Genomic DNA, 20194 nt, shown 5'->3' on the forward strand with positions numbered 1-20194 from the left:
TTATATAAGTTATACACTGTGGGTACACAAGAAAAAACAAAAATGTATTCCAACAATTGATGCCATTATTCCATTGGTAAAAGCGACAGAAATACTTGAGTTTAGATCGGGATAGTCGATCCCTTTGATATTCGTGCAAAAGAAGATAGAACTTCCTGATATGAATTCATCCGGACCATAAATGAATTATCTTCTAGAGAGAGATGACAAATATAATAACTAATTTTGTATTGAATGAGATTTACCTTATATATAAATAAATATTTATTAGTAAATAATTAAATAATTTTTATCTATATGATTAAAGCTGAAAAAATATATGCAAACGCTGTGCATCAGTAGTACATTAAAAGTCTATAGCCACAGTCATAGAAGAACTGAAATAACTCCATGCGGGGAAGAGTGCGTATCCTTTGAGTTATCTCAACTTTTGCACGACCGACGTGTCCGGTGCCTATTCGGGAGTGATGTAGGGGGTCAGTATTATGTGCTTTGAGATTCATGCAGAACATATTTAAACGGTTGGAATTTTCTATAAAGTCACGCAAAGTTTGAGATATCTCAGAGGATACGAATTCTGCGGGGAAAGGCACTACGGCAGGGAAAAAGAAATTCGTATCCTCTGAAATATCTCAAACTTTGAGTGTTTTTTTTTGGAAAACTCAACTGTTCAAATACGTTCTTTATGAATCTCAAAGCACAAATAATACTGACATCTGAGAAGCAATGTTTTAATATTCTTGAAATTCGTGTCATCGAGATATCTCTCTAAGAGTCAATGAATATTAAAACAAATAATATTTTTGTTCTTTACTACTCTAAGAGTGAGATATATCATCTCAATCTCACTGACTCAGAAGTGAGTTCTTTGGCTACTGTACTAGGTGTCAAGTGGCATCCTTATTATACTACCTTAATTTTCAACGAAGTTTTACGTCAGCGATGAACAGTGTTTCCCATATGTTTTGCCGTCCGATAATCAAAATGTGATGCAGATCCATTCAAGTGATCTCACCTCTCGTCATCCATTACCTACTGGATTCTCCAGTAATTCGTGCGCTACAGCCGCCCCCACAACAAACGAAGGCTAAAATCACTCTCTCGGCTTCTCTCCAGTTCGCATGGGGTCCCAGCTGTCGTCCGCTGCTCCCTCGAGCGCGCCACGTTGTGAGTGTCCGCGCAACGTGTTGGCTCCCCGCGCTTAGAACCTCCGCCTTTTCCCTGTCTCCAGGTATTTCCCCACCCTTCTCACCACCGACTTCGACTTTCCACCTAATTAACCACGCTCCTCCACTGTTTCCCGTCGAATGCCGCTCAATCTTTGACCTCGATCGGCCTCTTCCAATTGGACTCCTCCTTGCTGGCTCAGTCACCTACAAGAGAGAATAACTGATTCATGTGAACAATCGACTAATGCATGGTATGTAATTCAAAGGTTCTATTTTGCTTTTTTTTTTTGTTTTAATCAAATTTCATTTCCGTTGTCTCCTTACCATTATGATTTGGTTACATAGGTTTCACATTTTAGTTCCCAATTCCTTCTTCCAATCCCGGGACACACTGGTAATTCTGACCTATAGTTAGTTCTCGGTTCATGATTAGACACTGGTGGCAATTAATTTCTAGGATTAGACCAACGAAGTCTTTGTCCCAGTTCACCCTGTCAGTATCAGCATTCACTTGAGAGCAGTGTTTCATTCAGCTAATCTTTCATCATGTGTGGTATCGATTGAAGACACAAATCTCTTCAGTCCTGACTGAGTGCCGAATTGTGCATTGGTAATAATTTATGATGTAATTTATTTTCCGGGATTCCAAACATATGCAGGAAGATTGCTCAAGTACAATCAACTGCATCATTGACTGTTAGGCTGATGAAGGTACAGTGTTCCCTATGTTCTTCTCATTTACTACTCTTGATTTCATGATTATGGATTTATTGCCTAATTGTATAGGGTTTACCTTCAAAGTGTATGCAAGCAAATTATTCCCCACGACATCTTTGTTATGCCAAACAAAAATGTACAATATAATTAAATTGAAAACTTGCTCAGGATGGATTGATCTTTCCAAGAAAGTACAAAAAAAAAATTAACAAGAAATGAAATAATTGCACTGTTGACATATCGTCTGCTATGAATATCTTGTTTTTCGTACAATAATCTTTTACGTCTATTTGACTAATTTGCAAAAACATACAATTATTGAATTTTACGATTTCTTCTATTTTGAAAATATATAGGTCCAAGAAGAGTAAGAACTGCAGTATAATATGCTTGGACTGAAGAAATCACGAAGACTTTTATTAAGAATACAAATTGTAAAATCAGAAACTTGGTAAAGTATGTGTGAGGTTGATTAAAATGGGATAAAACGTTGGTAACGTTTTTAAAACGTTGGTAACGTTTTTAAAACGTTATAACGTTTTATATTGGTCAGAAACAACAAACTGATCAAAAGAAGAAACAAATTACAACGTTATAACGTTATACAAACGTTGTAACGTTTTACAAACGTTGTAACGTTTTACAAACGTTGTAACGTTTTACAAACGTTGTAACGTTTTACAAACGTTGTAACGTTTTACAAACGTTGTAACGTTTTACAAACGTTGTAACGTTTTACAAACGTTGTAACGTTGAATAGCTACAGAACTACTAAAGCACAGCTGTACAGTACCAACATGAAACGTTGTAACGTTTTTACAAACGTTGTAACGTTTTATAGATGTCAGAATTTTAAGTACAGCTGTACCAAAGATTGAAATTTCAAATTTAAACGTTGTAACGTTTTCTAAACGTTGGTAACGTTTTGTGAGACTTCAAAAGTCCGAAAGCTTCACAAAAACGTTACACAAACGTTTTGAAAACGTTATAACGTTTTGCTGAGCTGTCAGAAAACTAAAACAATAAAATCGCATTTGAATTAAACGTTGTAACGTTTGATAAAACGTTGGTAACGTTTTATGTCAAATAAATCATTTTTGAGCTGACACTATAAATAGAGTGATGGGATCTCTTCCCAAAGAACCTAAGCCGACCCTAATCATTTCAAAAGCGATTTTCTGAGAGCTTAGCCTATTACATTGTTGTGAGAGCTTAAAACTTCAAAATCTCTCAAGCAACCTCAAACCTACTTCACTAATCTTGATCTAGATTAGGTTAGAGTGATCTATTGAGTGTTTCTCTTGTTCTTGAGTAGCTTGTGTGACTTCCCTCGTTTTGTAAGGGCTCGCCGGCTCAAACCTCGAGTCGCTCGTGTGACTTCCCTTGTTTGTAAGGGCTCGCCGGCGCTCATCTCTTGTTGGCCGTGACTTCCCATTTTGTAAGGGCTCACGGTTCACAATTGTAATCCTTTCATATTGGGTAATAGAAAGGCGCACCTAGAAAGAGGTTGCGACGCCCCGGAGACGTAGGCCATTGTTTTGCCAAACTCCGTTATCATCCCGCGTGTCAATTTCTCTAAACTTATCTCTTTTACTTTCAATTGCAATTTAATTTCAGTTTTCGAGAAAATTAGCGGTGCCCCTAAGTGTAACATATCTGTACTATTTAACAGTACATGTTCGCAAATATTCAGGCTTGTATTGCTCCCACTATGTTGCATTTGGTACTGTACAATGTTTCTGCGCAATTCAAAAGTACAATTTATTTTGTTTTTTTCCCCCAAAGTCCACATCATGTGAACATCAATAGCAAAAAAAATATACAACTCAGTGATTTATTCCTGTCATGCTGCTTGAAAATTCAGGTCGTCATCACTTTCTGTCGGCTATAGCTATGAATATTTACCCACTATGTAGCAACCTCCGCTGATACAATTATCAACTTATTTTCCGACCTAAATTTAACTTCCTGGATTTCAAATGTATGCAGGAAGAAGCTTCAAGTATAATCAACTGCATCATTGAATGTTAGGCTGAAGGTACAGTGCTTTCTATGTTGTTCTCATTTACTGCTTCTCTTGCTTTCATGATTACGGAGTTATTTCCTATGTCTGTATATTCACCAATTACGTACAATTTCAGCTGCTATGCAGCAGCACTTGTACAGTAAGATGCATCTAACATTTTCCAAAATTTCCTAAAGTTCAGCTCACGTTGAATTCTCACTTAATACATGAAATTAATCAGTCATGCATTATTGTAGTAATTGAATTTTTTTCATACAGATTAAAAAAGAAATAATACATGACACACCAAAAAACTCACCAAAATTCACCAAAACGAGAAAGAAGCATAAAGCACTTGCCCTGATCTTAGTACCAATATTTTGTAGTATGTACCCAGTGGCGTAGCCAGGATTTTTATTAGGGGTAGGCAAAATAAATTATTGTTATATTAATAATTATTATTATTTTATTTAAATAATTAAATTATAAAATATTATTAAATAATTTTCATTGGAAGCGGAATCGGTAATTAACCATAAATTAAAATCGAGAAAATCGGTAGAAATCCACCGAATTAGATCGAAAACTCGATTTGTTTGAAAGTTTACTTTGAAGCACAGTTCACAAGACTTTTTTATTAAAATTCAGCTCATTTTGAATAGTTAAACATAATAAAAATATTTTAATGCATTACATTAAATTTCAGTATATTACTTTATAAAACATTTTAGTCTATTTCTTTCACAAAAAATAACAAATTTATTGTGGTTCCACGATCATACCATTCTTATTAACCTTCTTCTTGTCAGAATATTTCAAAATAGATTGATGAAAGACTATCAAAATTGTAACAACTCGGCCAATTTCACTAATCAAGAGTTTTGACTCAGTCAGAAATAAACAAAACCTAAATCCAAACCAACTATATACGAACTTGGTACTGTATTTCAAAATCCAGGGGTAGGCGACTGCCTACCCCTGGATACAGGTGGCTCCGCCACTGTATGTACCTATATGAGTTAATGGAACATCTTATGTTAACAACCTATACTGATCGTAGTTTAAAATAGATTTTGCATATCAGCCTTTCAAAATATCAAGCTTGCATCTGTCAAGGTGTCACAATACAACTGTCTTTTTTTCCCCAGTGAGAGTAAAAACACTACTCCAAAATAGACATTTTGCAACAAATTATTGCAATGAAACATAATTTTGATGCATTAGATCAATGATATTGCTACGAAATTAATTGGTTGTATTAAATATTATTTATTGCAACTAATTATTTTTATTACAACCAATTAATTGGTTGCCCGCAAAATGTAGTATTTGCTACCAAATTAAGTGCAATTGCAACCGAAAATATGTTGCTAAAAATATTCACGCGTTATTCCCTTATAATCATTCATTCTTTCAAAATTTCTGTCGCGCGTTGATTCATATCAGTTCCTTGCGATGTCTTATTCCAAAAGGATTAATTTTTCACTGCTTAACGCTTAATTAATTTTTTTAATGCACCACTCAAACACTTTTATATAGCATTTCTACATAAATAGATCATTTTTGTCCAAAAGCTTCGTCTGCTCATATTAATTCATTTTTTTCAATGCACCGTTCAAGTTTCTAAGAATTTTCATTTAACAAAAATTATTTATTTGTTATCCCCATATAAACATGTGTCTTTACATATTGTGAAAATTCCAACCTCTTCCCATAATTTTTGCATAAATGGACTTCAATCATTATGTGATAATTTTGACAAATGTGACTCAAAAGGCACCGATCAGTAAGAACCAAAAAATAAAGAAAACAAAAATAGATTACTTACAGTTTAATATTAAAGCAATGCGCATGGATCATGAAGTGAATTGGAATATTAAGAAGACACACATTAGGATCCACAAATTATAAAATGAATTGAACAGTTCCAAACAGACATACATCATACGCGTTCCAATTCCAACAAAGAAGCGCCAAGCCGCCAAGCACCAGTTAGTAGCACTAGTGGAAAATATGGAATCAGGATCGGTTATATACACATATCAGTAACGGAATCCAACCGATCCTGATGAAGGCGATACTGATACTATCAGGATCGGTTTTATATTTTTTAAAGAACCGTTCCAAATAGAAACTAATAGGATCGGTTTTTTCATAAAACCGATCTTAATAGTAGTTATCTAGATCAGTTTTTGAATAAAAACCGATCCAGATAGGAACTATTAAGATCAGTTTTTATATAAAAACCGTTCTTGATAATATTTTCGAATATTTTTTTTTATTAAAAATTTCATATCTATATCAGTTTTTGAATAAAAACCGATCCAGAAAGGAACTATTAAGATCAGTTTTTATATAAAAACCGTTCTTGATAATATTTTCGAATATTTTCTTTTATTAAAAATTTCATATCTAGATCAGTTTTTGAATAAAAACCGATCCAGATAGGAACTATTAAGATCAGTTTTTATATAAAAACCGTTCTTGATAATATTTTCGAATATTTTTTTTTATTAAAAATTTCATATCTAGATCAGTTTTTAAATAAAAACCGATCCAGATACGAACTATCAAGATCAGTTTTTATATAAAACCGATCCTGATACTTTTTTTTTTGTTGGAATGAGGATCTGAAATCTGGATCGGTTTTTAAAAAAATAACCGATCATAATAGTAGTAATCTGGATCGGTTGTTTAAAATAACCGATCCTGATGTTTTATTGAAGCTAAAAAAAATATTTTTATTTATTTAACCAGCTTCCATATATATTTTGCTGGCCAGCATCCTAAATATATTTTTTTTTGCACAGTAAGAAACAATAATCAAATATCATATACACATCATAAATTAAATATCATACACATCTTAAATTATTACAAAAAATTCATGTTCATACAAAGTTTTGTGAAGCATTACATATTATAACAAGAAATTTAAATCCAAAAAAAATTAATTAACAAACATACAAGTGACTAATTGAGCTATTTCTTCAATTAACACACATTTATGCAATTAATGTAAAGCACAACAATAAAAAAATCAATAATTACCTCTTTTGCAATCACATCACTTGAGATTAAAAAAGATCCTAAAAATAAAAACAAATGTAACAATTAGATGGAAAAACATTTTACAATAAAAAATACAAAAAAATGTGTTTTTAAAGCATAATAATGAGAAAATTATATAAAGTTAATACCGTAATAGTTGATCGGCCGAGCCGGAGGTGCGAGAGGCTCGGCTTTGAGAGGAAGAGACGGAGAGAAAGAGAGAGAGAGACACGGAGGAGAGGGAGAGACGGAGACAGAGAGAGAGACACAAAGAGTACAGAGGGAGAGACGGAGACAGTGAGAGAGACGCTAAGTTGAAAATGAGAGGCGCGGAATGAAAATAAGAAGAACCCTAAGCAGGTTATATAGGGAGTTATCATTAGGATCGGTTGTTTATAAAAAACCGATCCTAATAGTATCAGGATCGGTTTTTTATAAAAAACCGATCCTAATACTAATTTTTTTTGGCGGGACTAACTTTGAAAAAAATAGTATCAGGATCGGTTTTTTATATAAAAACCGATCTTGATAAATTTTTTTTTCAAAATGGGTTCTGCAAAAAAAAAAAAAAATCAGGATCGGTTTTTTATAAAAAACCGATCCAGATACTATCAGGATCGGTTTTTTATAAAAAACCGATCCAGATACTATCAGGAACGGTTTTATTGCTAAAAACCGTTCTTGATAATTTTTTTTTTTTTTTTTTTTTTTTTTTTTTTTTTTTTTTTTTTTTGCTGCAGAACCAACTTTGAAAAAAAATAGTATCAAGATCGGTTTTTTATAAAAAACCGATCCTGATACTATATATAAGAAAGATCACTGCGGTAAACCCCACTCATATTGATGGTCTATCAACCATCAAACGGCTACCATTTATTTTCTTTTCTGTTGATAATGCATGTACACAGATAAATATTAAGAAAAATGTGAAAAATATCAAATTTATTTATTTGTGTTTGTATGGCCAAATCAACTCTACTATGATCAATTTTGTACAATTTTATTATTATTAATGGCATCAAATTGTTAAATGGAATGCAGACCGTTCATTTCTGCATGATCATCCAACGGTGGGTCTGTAATTAAATGACATGTAATAATTTTTAAAATGATCAAGATATAACATGGAACATTAATAACGTAAAAGTGCTGAAGACCCGACAACTGTAAGTTTTGATCCAACGTAAATTATTTACGGCCGTGCGATGTTGCTATATTGTTTTGCTTTGATGAACTAGTACACGAATCCCGAATTGTATCAAATTTTATAATGGTGAAATTAATATGACATTCTTTCATTTTAACGGTTCCGATCGACCAAATGCTAATATTCGTATTCGTTCCTTCACAACCCCACACAACAAGGGTTCAAGTCCTATGTATATTATTATATGGCACAAGTCATTGATGCATCATGCATGATTGTATAAAAAAATTCAATAGTCAAAATGACTTCAAAATGAAATATCAATGTCAAATAACTAATTATATTATCACATAAATTTTAATAATGTAAATTACATTAATTTTCATCAAAAAATATTTATAATTGAACCATATGCCATATACAACAACCATATATATATATTCTATTAATCACCACACTAATTACATATACAACAACCATATAATTGAACCATATGCCATATACAAAAAAATAGTATTAGAATTGGTTATTTGAAATAACTGATTCTAATACTATTTTATTTTCAAAGTTGTTCTTAAAAAAAAAAAAAAAAAAAAAAAATTATCAAGAACGGTTTTTAGCAATAAAACCGTTCCTGATAGTATCTGGATCGGTTTTATTGCTAAAAACCGATCCTGATGCTATTTTCTGATATATATTTCATTTGTTAGATGTATTTAAGTTATCTGAGAAATATATATATAACCAGAGATTATTTAAAAAAAATAAACAACTTGTTTGTGTTTGTATAATTGTTTGTTTAATTATTTATTTGTTATTTATAAATTAATACCATAAAATTAATTGCTTAATTGATGTCATGAACAAATGGAAACGAATTCATATTACCTGAGATAACAAAATATATATGGTTAGACCAAGACCATATTGATTCGAATTTTATCAGACGGTTCATATATAGGATGTACATAGGGAATTAAATATCTTTAATTTGACATCTTTAAAGAAATTAATTCAATTATAAACCTCTTTTTTAAAAAATATATATACTTGAAAGCTGACCAGGTTTTACAATGCTACCTTTAAAAAAAAAAAAAAAAAAAAAAAAAAAAAATTTATCAAGAACGGTTTTTAGCAATAAAACCGTTCCTGATAGTATTTGGATCGGTTTTATTGCTAAAAACCGATCCAGATGCTATTTTCTGATATATATTTCATTTGTTATATGTATTTAAGTTATCTGAGATATATATATATAACCAGAGATTATTTAAAAAAAAATAAACAACTTGTTTGTGTTTGTATAATTGTTTGTTTAATTATTTATTTGTTATTTATAAATTAATACCATAAAATTAATTGCTTAATTGATGTCATGAACAAATGGAAACGAATTCATATTACCTGAGATAACAAAATATATATGGTTAGACCAAGACCATATTGATTCGAATTTTATCAGACGGTTCATATATAGGATGTACATAGGGAATTAAATATCTTTAATTTGACATCTTTAAAGAAATTAATTCAATTATAAACCTCTTTTTTAAAAAATATATATACTTGAAAGCTGACCAGGTTTTACAATGCTACCTTTAAAAAAAAAAAAAAAAAAAAAAAAAAAAAATTTATCAAGAACGGTTTTTAGCAATAAAACCGTTCCTGATAGTATTTGGATCGGTTTTATTGCTAAAAACCGATCCAGATGCTATTTTCTGATATTTATTTCATTTGTTATATGTATTTAAGTTATCTGAGATATATATATATAACCAGAGATTATTTAAAAAAAAATAAACAACTTGTTTGTGTTTGTATAATTGTTTGTTTAATTATTTATTTGTTATTTATAAATTAATACCATAAAATTAATTGCTTAATTGATGTCATGAACAAATGGAAACGAATTCATATTACCTGAGATAACAAAATATATATGGTTAGACCAAGACCATATTGATTCGAATTTTATCAGACGGTTCATATATAGGATGTACATAGGGAATTAAATATCTTTAATTTGACATCTTTAAAGAAATTAATTCAATTATAAACCTCTTTTTAAAAAAAAAAATATACTTGAAAGCTGGCCAGGTTTTACAATGCTACCTTTAAAAAAAAAAAAAAAAAAAAAAAAAAAAAAAAAAAAAAAAAAAATTATCAAGAACGGTTTTTAGCAATAAAACCGTTCCTGATAGTATTTGGATCGGTTTTATTACTAAAAACCGATCCAGATGCTATTTTCTGATATATATTTCATTTGTTATATGTATTTAAGTTATCTGAGATATATATATATAACCAGAGATTATTTAAAAAAAAATAAACAACTTGTTTGTGTTTGTATAATTGTTTGTTTAATTATTTATTTGTTATTTATAAATTAATACCATAAAATTAATTGCTTAATTGATGTCATGAACAAATGGAAACGAATTCATATTACCTGAGATAACAAAATATATATGGTTAGACCAAGACCATATTGATTCGAATTTTATCAGACGGTTCATATATAGGATGTACATAGGGAATTAAATATCTTTAATTTGACATCTTTAAAGAAATTAATTCAATTATAAACCTCTTTTTAAAAAAAAAAAATACTTGAAAGCTGGCCAGGTTTTACAATGCTACCTTAAAAAAAAAAAAAAAAAAAAAAAAAATTTATCAAGAACGGTTTTTAGCAATAAAACCGTTCCTGATAGTATTTGGATCGGTTTTATTGCTAAAAACCGATCCAGATGCTATTTTCTGATATATATTTCATTTGTTATATGTATTTAAGTTATCTGAGATATATATATATAACCAGAGATTAAAAAAAAAAAAATAAACAACTTGTTTGTGTTTGTATAATTGTTTGTTTAATTATTTATTTGTTATTTATAAATTAATACCATAAAATTAATTGCTTAATTGATGTCATGAACAAATGGAAACGAATTCATATTACCTGAGATAACAAAATATATATGGTTAGACCAAGACCATATTATTTCGAATTTGATCAGACGGTTCATATATAGGATGTACATAGGGAATGAAATATCTTTAATTTGACCTCTTTAAAGAAATTAATTTAATTATAAACCTCTTTAAAAAAAAAAAAAAACGTACTTGAAAGCTGGCCAGGTTTTACCATGCTACCTTAAAAAAAAAAAAAAAAAAAAAAAAAAAAAAAAAAAAAAAAAAAAAAAAAAAAAAATTTATCAAGAACGGTTTTTAGCAATAAAACCGTTCCTGATAGTATCTGGATCGGTTTTATTGCTAAAAACCGATCCAGATGCTATTTTCTGATATATTTTAATTTGTTATATGTATTTAAGTTATCTGAGATATATATATATAACCAGAGATTATTTAAAAAAAAATAAACAACTTGTTTGTGTTTGTATAATTGTTTGTTTAATTATTTATTTGTTATTTATAAATTAATACCATAAAATTAATTGCTTAATTGATGTCATGAACAAATGGAAACGAATTCATATTACCTGAGATAACAAAATATATATGGTTAGACCAAGACCATATTGATTCGAATTTTATCAGACGGTTCATATATAGGATGTACATAGGGAATTAAATATCTTTAATTTGACATCTTTAAAGAAATTAATTCAATTATAAACCTCTTTTTAAAAAAAAAAAATACTTGAAAGCTGGCCAGGTTTTACAATGCTACCTTAAAAAAAAAAAAAAAAAAAAAAAAAATTTATCAAGAACGGTTTTTAGCAATAAAACCGTTCCTGATAGTATTTGGATCGGTTTTATTGCTAAAAACCGATCCAGATGCTATTTTCTGATATATATTTCATTTGTTATATGTATTTAAGTTATCTGAGATATATATATATAACCAGAGATTAAAAAAAAAAAAATAAACAACTTGTTTGTGTTTGTATAATTGTTTGTTTAATTATTTATTTGTTATTTATAAATTAATACCATAAAATTAATTGCTTAATTGATGTCATGAACAAATGGAAACGAATTCATATTACCTGAGATAACAAAATATATATGGTTAGACCAAGACCATATTATTTCGAATTTGATCAGACGGTTCATATATAGGATGTACATAGGGAATGAAATATCTTTAATTTGACCTCTTTAAAGAAATTAATTTAATTATAAACCTCTTTAAAAAAAAAAAAAAACGTACTTGAAAGCTGGCCAGGTTTTACCATGCTACCTTAAAAAAAAAAAAAAAAAAAAAAAAAAAAAAAAAAAAAAAAAAAAAAAAAAAAAAAATTTATCAAGAACGGTTTTTAGCAATAAAACCGTTCCTGATAGTATCTGGATCGGTTTTATTGCTAAAAACCGATCCAGATGCTATTTTCTGATATATTTTAATTTGTTATATGTATTTAAGTTATCTGGATCGGTTATTATGTATAGACCCGATCCAGATGCTATTTTATGATATATTTCAATTAATAAGATTTATTTGAGATATTTTAATTATCAGGATCGGTTTTTGTTGGAAACGGATCCTGATACTATCAGGATCGGTTTTTACTAAAAACTGATCCAAATGATTGAACTATTAGGATCGGTTCTAAAATAAAACCGATCCTGATAGTATCAGGATCCGTTTCCACAAAAAACCGATCCTAATAGTAATAAACTAGGATCGGTTGTTACTAAAAACCGATCTGAATAGTTTTTTGGATCGGTTTTTTTAAATAAACCGATCCAGATACTTATTAGGATCGGGTGTCCATATAACCGATCCAGATAGGCCGATCCTGATTTCTGTTTTTCCACTAGTGTAGTACAATTTTTTTTCTTTCTTGCATTATTCTTCTTGTTTGTTCTTTTTTTTTGGATAAACTGATTAGGGCTCCAATTTGTTTCCAATATAAAGGGTACCGTATTGGCTCTTCGCGCCAATTTTTGTAGGGAGTCAATTGTTCTTCGCGCCAATTAAAATTTTGTTTGCCGGTTCATGCCATAACCGCCAGGAAAAGATAATTAAAAGGCCTCTGTTTCCATATTTCACAATATCTTGTTTCCTTATTTCATATATTGTTTCCATATTTAATACAAATTATTTGGTATTTGAAACGGACTATTAGAATTGTACAAAACATTTAATAGAGAGAGGATTGACATAATTATTTGACAAAATTTTTAAAAATATTCATGAAAAAATTAATATAATTATTTGACATGGTTCATATATGTCCATTATAAAAAATATCACTTTTCAACTTTACTTTTATATAAATCAATAGATAAATATTTTTTGTAATTTTTTACATGTTCACAGTACACTGATAAAAACAAATATCATAATTAATAACTATAGTACAAATTGTTTGAAATATATTTACATAACTTGCTAGTTAAATTCTCAATTAACTCGACACTATGAGTATACTTGATAATACAATAACAATCATGAATTTTAGATTTTTGAACAAGAATATTTAAATCACTTATTAGTGAATAAGAAATTATGAATTAAGTCTTGTTATTTTTATAGATATAATGCATTTATTAGAGTGAGGCTACAGTAATTTGCAAAGGGAATAACGGTCTGTACCGTAGATTAATATATCCGTTTACAAAGTTTAAATAATTTATTCTAACTGTACAATGTGATCTTTGTATAAATATACTTGGAGAAAATTTTACATTTTGTAGAATTTTACTATATTTTTAGATAGGCAAAAATTCAACCAATCTAAATCACCCAAATATTGAGATTTCCTACCTATCTAAAAAATGTTGACCCAAAAATTCTAATAAATGTAATATTTTGTCTCCAAAATTAGCCAATATGGTCTAATTAGATCTTTTCCCCCTTCATGCATAGATTTCATAGACTTAAATCAGTCAATGTAATATTTTGTCTCCAAATTCAATCAATATATGTTATATTTTTGGTCTCATATATATAAAAATTATTTAATGATACCTAACAAATTTTGTTCTTTTTAGATAAAATTTAATTCATTTTGGTATACTATGCTTAACATATATATTCAAATGTTTAATGATTGTTATAAGTAATTTTTTTTTTGAAATATATATATATGTATGTATATGAGGAGGGTACCAATGCCTCATTTTTTTTATACCTCATCAGATGTCATATTTTATATCTTCATTTTCTTCATATTCAAAGTCTAAATTGTTGATCCGAACCGTTCAACATAATATCCATACTAAAATATAGTTAGGGATGAAATTTTATAATTTTTGAAATTTTTTTACTATTTTTTAAAATGGGTAGAAAATCGCTGTTTTTTGAACGGTTCAAAAACAGTGATTTTGTACCTATCTTAAAAAATAGCAAAAAAATTCCAAAAAATATAAAATTTCATCTCCATGCATATTTTAGTATAAATATTTTGTTGAACGGTTCGGATCGACAATTTGGACTTTGAAAACGAAAATATAAAATATGAGGTATGACCCTAGACGGATAAAAGAATAACTAAAAGAAAAGAAATCCAATCTATTAGTTAGTTATTTCCAACCAAAAAGAAAATAAAAAATAAATTAATTTTTTTTGACATAGTTCATATATGTCTATTAAAAATATCACTTTTCAACATTCTTTATTTATAAATCAATAGTTCAAAATATCACTTTTCGTAATTTTTTACATGTGCATAAATTAATAGATTTGGTAGAGTTTCCTAGTGAAACCTAAGTTTTAATATTACAATTATTAAAATATAAAAAATAGATTTAGAAAATGTTATGTAAATTTTAAGTTTAACTAATGTGGCTAAATTTAAATTCATTAAGCGTTTCTAGCTATAGATCCATAAAATGTTATGATTAATATGAAAATAATGCTATTAATTTTATAGAGTTATTTAAGAAATGTTATTTGGTCTAATTTTTTTTATGAAAATTTATCATTTTGTATAATTTTTTTGTTGTTCTTTTATAATATTTCCATTGCAATGCACAAACACAATACTAGTAAGTTGTTCGTATACATAACTTGCTAATTAAATTTTCAATAATTCGACCCTTTGAGTGTAGTTGTTGACCAACAAAATATAAGATGTTTGGCAAAATAAAAATAATTCGACAATTTAAGTATTGTTGATAATACAACAATAAATAAATTAAATTCTCAAATAATTTAGCAATCTGACTTTAGTTGATAATACAAAAAATAATCATGAATTTTTGAGGATTTTTTAAATGTTTAAATTACTCAGTGAACAAAAAAATATATATAAACTAAGTCTATTCGATGTTGGCCAAGAAATGAAATACTGCACAACTTATATAATACATTTATTATATAAATTGTATTATAATGTTAAATTTTAAGTTTAAACTATTGATGTGGCTGAAATTTAAATTCATTACATGTTTCTAGATCTATAAAAATGTTATGGTTGATATGAGGACGATGCTATTAGTTTTATAGAGAATGGACGATAGAAAAAAGTTTTAGAAAAATATTTAGAATATACTTAAAAACTATTTGTCGAAAATATATTTTTACAATACGAACAATATTTTTCCAAATCAAATTAATTTAAGAAGTGCGCATGGTTTCATGCTATTGGTTTTTTTTGTTTTTGTTTTCCTTATTGATAATTAAAAAGTATATTACATGTTGTTTATAATACAAAACTTGCTAATTAGATTCTCAAATAACTTGACACTTCGAGTATATATACTTGATAATACAACAATAATTATGAATTTTATGTTTTGGATAAATATTTAAATTACTTAGTAAATAGCAAATTGTAAATTAAATTATATTGTTGTATAGAAATAATATATTTATTATATAACTTGAGGAGGGATCAAGTTACAACACTTGAAAGTTACAACAAAGTTACAACATCATTTTTTTTCATTTTCAAAGTCCAAATCGTCGATCCAAACCGTTAGATATTCAATCTATATTAAAATGTGCTTACAGACCAAATTTTACATTTTTTGAAATTTTTTTGCTATTTATTAAGATGGGTACAAAATTGCTGTTTTTTAATGGTGCAGAATTTTAATAAAAACAGCGATTTTGTACCCATCTTAATAAATAGCAAAAAAATTTCAAAAAATGTAAAATTTGGTCTGCAAGCACATTTTAATATAGATTGAATATCTAACGGTTTGGATCGACGATTTGGACTTTGAAAATGAAAAAAAATGATGTTATAACTTTGTTGTAACTTTCAAGTGTTGTAACTTGATCCCTCCTCATATAACTTATACTAATTATAAAGTTGTTATATAATATATTTATTATATAACTCATACTTATGAAGTTCTTAATAGATTTGAAGTTTAAATCAATGCGAATAATTTTTAAAGAAATATTATAGCTGGCATCCAGGATATCTTTCCAATTTTTTTGATTTAGGGAAAGACGGTAAATTTGGGTGATATATTGGGAAAGTCCATCTAAATTGTCTCCATAATTCCCTCCGCTTGCAGACATCTATACTAGATGTCTTTCTCAATCTACAACGATTTTGTCGTATTTGAAAGTTTTCTCTAAATTGTCTCCATGCTCTCCGGCGCTAGGAGGCACACATTCAGACGTACCACTAGAGGCAATTCAGTAGTGAAAAGACGATAATATTTTTTTATCATAATTTAGTTTGTTCATTTATCATGTTATCTGCTCTTTTTATGTTTGGAAATTACTTAGGGAGGCAGTCCAAAGGAGCTTGATTTATCATATTATCTGCACAGAGGTAATTCGAGAAAATTTTCTATACTTTGAAGTTTACTTGAACGAAGAAAGAAGGGTCTTTTTGTCCATTTCTCTGATTCTCTATTTATTTATTTTCAGGGAGAATTCACATTAAAGGTTGGAGAAGCACAGTACGTCTTTCTCATTACTCTTTTACTAATTTTGTTATTTCTCTTGAAATCAAATTTGTAATTTTCTTGAATTTATTTTTTCCAAAACCTCATTTAAACATCTGATGTGTTCTTCATTATGTTTTTTTTTTTTTGCAGTTTATCATGTTTTGAAAGGGATTACAAAAGCAAAATATAACCAAGACACATGATCCAATGTAGGAGGTGATTTTTCATCAAACGTACAAGATAACAGAGGAAGGGTTTGTAAATATTAGTCCAAGCTGTAAAAATTCTTTGATTTTATGGGAAGTAAAATATCAAAACATGTAAATTGTAGTTGATTTTTTTTGTTATTGATCAATGTAAATTATTATTGTTTATGAAAGCCTTTCTTTGAATATTGTATTTTTATTTTGTATTAGAATTAGAATTAATATTATAAATTTGAGAGCATTTATTAATATCAAAAATCTGCTATTTGATTTTTGAATGACTAATTGCAACAAAATATTGACCGAAATAAATTGCGTTTGCATATCAATTTGGTTGCATTAAATTATTAACGAGTTGCAACAATGAATTTTGTTCTGATATATTAAATTATTGCTATCATTTTTCGGTTGCGTTAAATACACAATAGCAACTATTTATTTAGTTAGTTGCAACAAAATATTGCTACGCATTTCTAACAACAAAAATTTGGTTGCATTTATTTAACAAATTGCAACCATAGATTTTGTTGCAATACGCTACCTTATTACTACCATTTTTCGGTTGTATTACATACACAATAGCAACCATTTATTTTGTTGCAATACCTTATTGCTACGCTGTTCTTGCAACCAAATTATGGTTGCAATAAAAAAAAATTATTACAACCAAGCAATTGGTTGTGAATATATTGCAACAAGAGATATTGCAACCACTGGCAACCAATTTTCTTTGTTGTAAAATTATTTTATTGCAACCAATTTATGCCTATTGCAACCAATTTTTTGGTTACCCGAAATAGAAAATGGTGTAGTGAAAATACTGACAAAATACAATGATCTTCTTTCTTCCATAGACATGTAGAATCCATCTGCTTAGAATAAAGCATCCTTTATCTTAAATGTTTATAAGAAAATAGTTGAAGAAGAGCAATATATGTATCATATTGCAAGCATATAACTGGACTTCATAATTAGAACTGTACCAAATTTATGAAGGTGGTTTGCAGAGTAATTGAAGCTAATTGAAGCATCAGCAGAGAGGCCAGTTACTAATGAGTTGGCTTAGTCTAAATCAAACTGGTATAAACTTTTAATCAGTGTAATTCATGTCCATCTAATTCAACTGTTTAGTTTCTACCACTAGCACAATTGGTCTCCTTAGTGTTAATCAGTAGCATAAAGAGAAACTCAAAGTTGCTCTAGCAAAAGCAATTTATTTTCCTTTTTGGGGGAATTTCATGTACACCCGTCAACAACTTCGAAATGACCTAATATGCCCCTCTAAATTTTATAATACCATATTTATCCTTCTAAATTTAAAACACTCACAAGAACCAACTTTTTGAATAATGCTTATGAGTGGAATCCAGAATCTAGTAGTATCTTTGATAAATAAATATGGAATTTCCAATCATTCTGGAAGAAAGCTTCTGATACTTCTACTTGATATGTGTGGTCTGCTACTGGCTAGAGACCCAATATCAAAGGGGCACAACTGGAGTGCTCAATGAAGCATTGGTCTGACTGATTATTTGACCGTATTTCTTTTCTCTAATGTTTGCAGGCCTTAGAATATTATTGGTGCTGCCATTTCTTCGGATTCATCCTTCTTACTCAACTTCAGGTTCGTAAACTGTCACTCTTCCTGTCAAAGTCTTACAGTAAGAGATAAGAAAAAACATTTCTATTCTTAAACTAATGTCCAAATTGGAGACAAATTTGAAGTTTTTTTGACTGCTTGTCAAAGGACAACAAACCAGTCTCGATAAGGTTGTGTTAATATGTACAGCAGATTTCAGAGGTTCCTTAACTAACTCATAATTAAGAAAAGTTGGGTGATTTTTACTTAGCTGCAAGTACATTCAATATAGGGCGGTATTAGAGGATGTGTATTTAGTAATATGTTTTAGTTACAATAAAGATCATGTTCAGCTTTTGTATTTAAAAATATCTTATTGGCAGGGTCATATTTCGGTATGTGGTTTGTGATTGTGTATCTCTAAAGAATAAGTTCAGGGATAATTTGAGGGACTATGTTATAAATGTGTCACATTAAGCTTGATTGAACTATGCTATGAAAAAAAAAATCTACAGTTTATGCTTACTTTTCAATCCTGGTTTTGGCACACAATTATTTTGTTGATTCCCAGTGTGAAGATGGAAAGAAATAATATTTTGCTATTTTTAAAATTTACAGAAGGCAGCATAGAAAAATGACAAATGATGTTTGCATACCTTTATTTGGGGTGCGATTTCTTGCTGTTTCCCTACTAGATTTCAGGTACACTGGAATTATTCTCATTTTACATCTATAATCTGCATATTTAATTTTCAAATTAAACCCTGCCTTATATTTTATTCGTAATTACCAATCACATCAAAAGGTTTTCCTTTCAGTCTAAAATAAAAACATTAAGAGTTATATTATATCTTTCCTTGATGCTCCAGATATCAGAAAAAAATACTTTCTGTTCCAGAAGAATTAAAAAAAAAGAAGTTGAATTTGTGCACTAATTTAATGTATTTTAACATGCACTACTTTCCTCCTGATGCAGGATGTTACTAATATTCGTCAAGTTCTTGATCGTAAACAATGAGTCGAAGACGTCTTGGGAAAAAAACACATTTGTAGTCATCCATCAACTGTAGCTCAATCGGTGTCTCTTTTCCTTTAAGCAAGGTATAAAGTGTGTACCAAGTACTAATAGTCTTTAAAAGGAAAGTTGCAATATTTGCCTATTACTTGTCATGCATTTAGGTCCTTGGGCATAGAGGTATCTTTATTTAACTTCGGATCAATAAATTTTCCATTGCAGAGTAGCTAATTATTTTTTATGTTTCTGTTTAACAAAGTTACAGTGGGGTTGTGGGGGGTTTCAAATTGTTTCATTATCATAATTAAAAAACCTCCTATTCGAGAACTCGAGACTATTCAGCTTTTGAATTTTCTAACCTAGAGTTTGTAATTATTTTAGTTAAATTACAGGTTTTGATGTATGATTTTCTTGAAGATGAAGGGGCAATATGTCACACCCCAAATCCCCGGGGTCTGACAGCCTGCCGCGTGTATCTATCAAGTGTC

General features: G+C 29.0%; 1 protein-coding gene and 1 long non-coding RNA gene across 3 annotated transcripts in view; both read left to right on the plus strand.

Annotated features, from left to right (window-relative positions):
- The window catches only part of LOC144553992 (cysteine-rich receptor-like protein kinase 6), a 38825-nt gene that overhangs the window by 2411 nt on the left and 16220 nt on the right, over positions 1-20194 (plus strand). The window lies entirely within an intron of this gene.
- Positions 1082-20145, plus strand: LOC144553997 (uncharacterized). 2 transcript variants are annotated; one of them, XR_013511504.1, is made up of 8 exons: positions 1082-1420; positions 1829-1880; positions 3876-3924; positions 18109-18192; positions 18677-18736; positions 19310-19393; positions 19668-19792; positions 20099-20145. It is a non-coding gene; the product is annotated as an uncharacterized LOC144553997 (long non-coding RNA). The 2 variants fall into 2 exon arrangements; XR_013511503.1 differs by lacking the exon at positions 18109-18192.

The sequence above is a fragment of the Carex rostrata genome, chromosome 5 (assembly GCF_964058835.1).
Source record: "Carex rostrata chromosome 5, lpCarRost1.2, whole genome shotgun sequence".
In the NCBI taxonomy this organism is placed as follows: domain Eukaryota; kingdom Viridiplantae; phylum Streptophyta; class Magnoliopsida; order Poales; family Cyperaceae; genus Carex; species Carex rostrata.